Here is a 6,000-nt window from a genome sequence, read left to right as displayed (position 1 = left end):
TTGCCCAGGCTGGAGTGCAGTGGCACGATCTCAAATTCCTGACCTCAAGTGGTCCCCCCACCTGGGCTCACCAAGTGCTGGGACTACAGGCCCCGCCCCACCCCGCCTGGCTACTTTTTGTAATTTTAGTAGAAATGGGGTTTAGCCATGTTGTCCAGGCTGGTCTCAAACTTCTGACTTCAGGTGATCCGCCTGCCTCGGCCTCCCAAAGTGATGGGATTATAGACATAAGCCACCTCACCTGGCCACCATCCAGTAAATATTTAAATTTCATCTAATATAGTTTTCAATTCCAGAGTTTTCAATATATTTCTTTTTAGAATTTTTGTTTCTATGCTAAGCATATTGCCTTGCTTCGCTAAGAATTATTATAATTATTATTTTACAATTCTTGGCTGGTATTTTTAACATCTGGTTCATCTTGTGGTTGCTCTAGGTTGATTTTACTTTTTCTTGACAAAATACTTCATTTTCCTGGTTTTCATATGCCCATTAATTTATAAAAATTAAGCTGAGAAGATGCTGTAGTATTTTATTTTATATATCAACACACAGATCAAGAAACAGAACATTACAAGCATTCATAATCAGAATTTGATGGCATGGAGGAAACTGTGGGAAGGATGTAGCTGGTGACCTTGAGCAGCTGCTGAGCTTGAGGAAAGGCTTACTCAGCAGGCTATGGGCAAGTGTAAGGATCATAAAGACTTGGAAGACTGGAATTTCAGTAGGTCCATTTGCAAGGATCAGATACCAAGGAGAGTCATGTGAGTTCATGAAAAAAAAATCTGTTATCATGTACTGGTTATTTCACTGTTAGGTTTCTCTAAAAGTCTGCACATTGGAATTCAAGCTACTTAGTTCATCAGAGGAGGCAAAGATGCACCTATATGTGGAATTATGGGGCGTGGCTTCCTGGAATTTTACCAGAATTTCAGCTCATCTGGAAGAAGCCCTGATGAACAGGGAGAGAGAGAGAGAGATACCAGAAAGGGAGCAGGAAATAGTGATATGGAGAAAGGACAAAGCGAGACAGCAAAGGACGTAAAGGAAAACAGAAAATAGTGCCTAGCACTTAAGGACAGGAACTCAGACCCTCAAGTTGAGCCTGAGCTTGATCTCTTACATACCACTTCTGTTTGATAATAAAGCGTCCAATGTCAGGCTGGGTACAGTGGCTCATGCCTGTAATTCCAGCACTTTGGGAGGCCGAGGCAGGCAGATCACAAGATCAGGAGTTCGAGACCAGCCTGGCCAACATGGTGACACTAAAAATACAAAAATTAGCAGGGCGTGATGGCAGGTGCCTGTGATCCCAGCTACTCGGGAGGCTGAGGCAGAAAAATCGCTTGAAACCAGAAGGCAGAGGTTGCAGAGAGCCAAGATCCGCACCACTGCACTCCAGCCTGGGCAAAAGAGTGAAACTCCGTCTCAAAAAATATAATAATAATATTAATAAAATAAATAAATAAAACACCCAACCTCATAGCTAGGTGAGTATCCAACACCCAGCCCGTGATCAAAATCTCAGGCTGTGCAATCACCTGACATCCCATGGTTAGGTGCTCATTCTTTACCAAGGCCTGCTCCCAAACCTGTTCAAAAGAAGAATCATTAAGTACAGAAAAGAGGATATATTTATTTCAAAATCTTACACATCTGTGTACTGTTTTTTTTTTTCCTATTGTTGCTTGCCAGGTGCTCTGTAGAGCATCCCTATTTGCCATGGACAGTTTGAAAATGTATGGGTCTGCTGGATCATAAGCCCCAAGTGGTGGATTAGCTTCACCTGCAGTCTGAACTCACTTTCTTTTGTTCTTCTCACTTGAAATCTACAGGTAATTCTGTAAATGAGTCAAAGTCACACCCTGAAAATGTGGTATGTGTTGCCTCCAAAATCTAAAAGTCTTCCAAAATATAAAAAAGCCTACTAAGCTGTTATAGACTGAAGGTTTATGTCAGGCTCAAATTCATGTTAAAATCCTCACCATTCAATGTGGTGGTATTTGGACATGGAGCCTTGGGAAGGTAATTAGGTCATGAGTGTGGGGCCCTCATGATATTAGTGCCCTTATAAAAAGACACCAGAGAGCTTGCTCCACTCTCTCCCTGTGCACACACAAAAAGTCATGTGAGGCTGGGTGCAGTGGCTCACACCTGTAATATCAGCACTTTGGTAGGCCAACGAGGGAGAATCACGAGGTCGGGAATTTGAGACCATCCTGGCCAACATGGTGAAACCCCGTCTCTACTAAAAATACAAAAAATTAGCTGGGCTTGGTGGCAGGAGCCTGTACTCCCAGCTACTCGGGAGGCTGAGGCAGGAGAATTGCTTGAACCTGGGAGGTGGAGGTTGCAGTGAGCCGAGATCGCGCCACTGCACTCCAGCCCAGACTACAATGTGAGACTCAGTCTCAAAACAAACAAATAAAAAAACAAAACAAAACAAAATAGTCATGTGAACACACAGGGAGATGGCAGTTGCCTCCAAGCCAAGAAGAGGCCTCAGAATGAAACTGATCTTGCTGGTACCTTGATCTTCAATTTCCCAGCGTCCAGACCGTGAGAAATAATTTTTTGTTGTTGTTTAAGTCACCTAGTCTATGTTCATAGCAGCCAAAGATGACTAAGACACAAGCATTGTGCACCTTTTTTGGTGTGGTAGTGAGAGGTGTAATTTGTCTTTCTTCTTGGAGGAATAACTTGACATTGTCATGGTCATTGAACTCCCAGAAACTTCACTGAGGGGACATGCCATTTGTTTCCTACCCTCTCATTTGCATATGGCTTTCTAAGATATCTCATGTAGAAGCTCACCGGATCCATTCAACATAACATCAATGTAGTAGATCACTGTGATGTTTTGTAGAATGTCAAGATAATATCAACAATATTGGCAATATATTGATAATTGTTGAACCTGGGTAATGAGTAATAGGGGTTTATAATACTATTCCTTCTACTTTTACGTGTTTGAAATTGTGAATAATAAAAGATTAGGGCCGGGTACGGTGGCTCACAGCTGTAATCCCAACACTCTGGGAGGCCAAGGAGGGTGAATCACAAGGTCAGGAGTTCGTGACCAGCCTGGCCAACATGGTGAAACCCTGTTTCTACTAAAATTACAAAAAGTAGCCAGGCGTGGCGGCACATGCCTGTAATCCCAGGTACTCAGGAGGCTGAGGCAGGAGAATTGCTTGAACCTGGGAGGCAGAGGTTGCAGTGAGCCAAGATCATGCCACTGCAGTCTAGCCTGGGTGACAGAGTAACACTCCCTCTAAAAAAAAAATAAATTAATTAAATAAGTAAATAAATAAAAGATTAAACTACAAAAGTAATAAACATTCAAAATTCAAAAAAATGATCAATATCTTTGAGGACTATATTATGGCAGATAGCAGGTGAACTATAGGCCTCAGGAAGTACCGTGAATGTATAGTCCTGGCCCTGCAAGATAAAAGAAAACTGCTTTTTGTGATTCTTGTAGACTGTTATGGAGAAAAGACATTCGCCAAGTCAATAGCCCTAGGTGATGGACCATGATATGTCCAAGATGATCAGGCAATTCTATCCCCTGCTTAGACTCCTCTGTAGCTTGGGATTATCTGGGACTTACACAGTGTCCATGAAGTCAGGAAGTATAAACATATATAATGTCACAAAGACATCTTTGATCTGTTAAAAAAAAAAACAAACAGAAAAAAACTCTGCGTCTGTGTGTGTGTCCACAATTTGTAAACACTCTGCAGTTCAAGCCATGAGCCATAACTTAAAATCTACTGGAGAGGTTTGTTGAGATTTTTTTGGTCTTTGCTTTTCTGATTTAAAAAAAAGGCAGACACACCAGAGATAGCCCTATGTTCCTTCACTTGTTCCCATCTCTCATCTTTGATTGTAGAAATTGTTTAGAGTGGCAAATCATCAAATATGGAATGGTAATAAAGCTCCATAATCTTATGTCTGCTGTTTTGAAATCCAAAAAGCTCCAGAAAAATAATTTTTAAAAACTCACTTGGAGGTAACACCTGAACTAAACTAACATAAGATGGCTTAGTGTTTCTCTTAGTGGGAGTAATAAAGTTTCACTCATAAAAAGTGAGTTTAGTTGTCAGGTGTTTCCCAGTCCCTTGCTGGGTGCTATATAATATATGGCACATGCACCTAATTTCATTTGTAAAATCAGGAAAAAGTGTGAATTTAAAACACATCTGGCACTAAGGGTTTCAGATAAGAGACTGTGTGACAATTGTTCTTAGTTCTGCCATTTTCCCTGGAAAACAATCATTAAAGTTCACAGAGCACATCAGCAAGAATTTTTAAAAGGAGCCTAATTGTGATATGGTTTTGTTGAAATACAAGGCAGGTGTAAAAGGAAAATAAATCTCAGGACCCCAAAATTACTAAGCCACAGGGAAAAGTCAAGCAGGAAACTGCATCAGGCAAGCTTGCCTCCCAGTTTATCCCTAAATAAGGTAGCTACAAAGGTAAGAAAGCTACATACTTCCCTCATAATTTGCCCTCTAGGGATTCCTTGTGGGCTGCAAGATCTTTACCCTAAAACGGTTCTGCTGAATTTTACCCTGACAACGTAAATTGATAGTTTATCTTCACAGGTGCGAGACAAAGGACCGAACCCCAAGTCATCCCTCTGCTCACCTGAAACAAATGCATATCTGATTGCTTCCTCTGAGGTAAAAATGCAGATTCACAAAGCTAGATGAAGGCGTGACTATTCTTCTACTCCCCTGATAAGGTTTGGATCTGTGTTCCCACCAAAATCTCATGTGGAATGGTAATCCCCATTATTGAAGGTGGGGTCTGGTGGGAGTTGATCGGATCTTGGGGGTGAATCCTTCATGAATGATTTAGCACCATCCTCTTGGTGACAGTGACTGAATTATTGCGAGATCTGGTTGTTTAAAGTGCGTAGCCCTGGGCTGGGCATGGTGGCTCACGCCTGTAATCCCAGCACTTTGGGAAGCTGAGGCGGGTGGATCACCTGAGGTCGGGAGTTCAAGACCAGCCTGGCCAACATGGCGAAACCCCATGTCTATTGAAAATAAAAAAATTAGCCGGACGTGGTGGCGGGCACCTGTAATCCCAGCTACTCCAGAGGCTGAGGCAGGAGACTTGCTTGAACCCGGGAGGCGGAGGCTGCAATGAGTCAACAACATCTCACTACTGCACTCCAGCCTGGGTAACACAGCGAGATTAATAAATAAGTTTGCTTATGTTATTTTATTGTACTTTTTTATATGTTTATTATATATTATGTACTTCTAAATGTATTGGGTAAATATATTTTGTATGCACATAAATTTATTGTTTCTGTTATATAAATTTAATATTTATTATCGATGATCTATTGTATATAAGGCACATGATGCTACATTGGCATTTGGAATTCATTACCCTAACTATACTGTAATTAAAATAATTATCCTAACTAGTACCAAAGGCTTCCACTTAGCAATCACTCGAAGTGTGCCAGCACCTCCACTCACTTCACGTCAAGCGATTCCCAACACTGTTTCACTGGTGGAGAAACCGAGGCCCAGGGCACTTGGGGTAAGGCGTTCAGGGGGCTTTCGGTCCGGAAGCAACGTCGGGGCGGGAATTCGAACCCTGGGTTCCCACACTCGCCCGTGGCAAGGCCCCCAGGCCTTTTCCCAAACTGATCCCAGGAAGTGAAGACCCGTTCGCCTGGCGGACCGGGGGCGTCGGGCGGATCCTGGTCCAAGTGAGTGCCCGCCCCTGCCCTGGGCTGGCGGAGTTCTTCCCCCAGCTGCAGGTAGACGTGGGAACCCGGCAGGGGACGGAGCTGCGGGATCCGATAGGCCCTCGAGGGCCCCTGGGGCGCCTCTGTTCAGCCCTGGGAGAGAGAGGGGGAAGTAAGTGAAATGCAGGCGAGAAAGCTAAAGAACCACCGAGAGACCAAGACCTAGAGAAAGAAGCGGAGGTAGGGAGATGAGGAAGGAGAGCGCACGTGGACGTGTAAAG

The sequence above is a fragment of the Hylobates moloch genome, unplaced genomic scaffold (genome assembly GCF_009828535.3).
Source record: "Hylobates moloch isolate HMO894 unplaced genomic scaffold, HMol_V3 SCAFFOLD_6, whole genome shotgun sequence".
Taxonomy (NCBI): Eukaryota; Metazoa; Chordata; class Mammalia; order Primates; family Hylobatidae; genus Hylobates; species Hylobates moloch.
The sequence above is the reverse complement of the archived record's forward strand: the minus strand, read 5'-3'. Positions refer to the sequence as shown.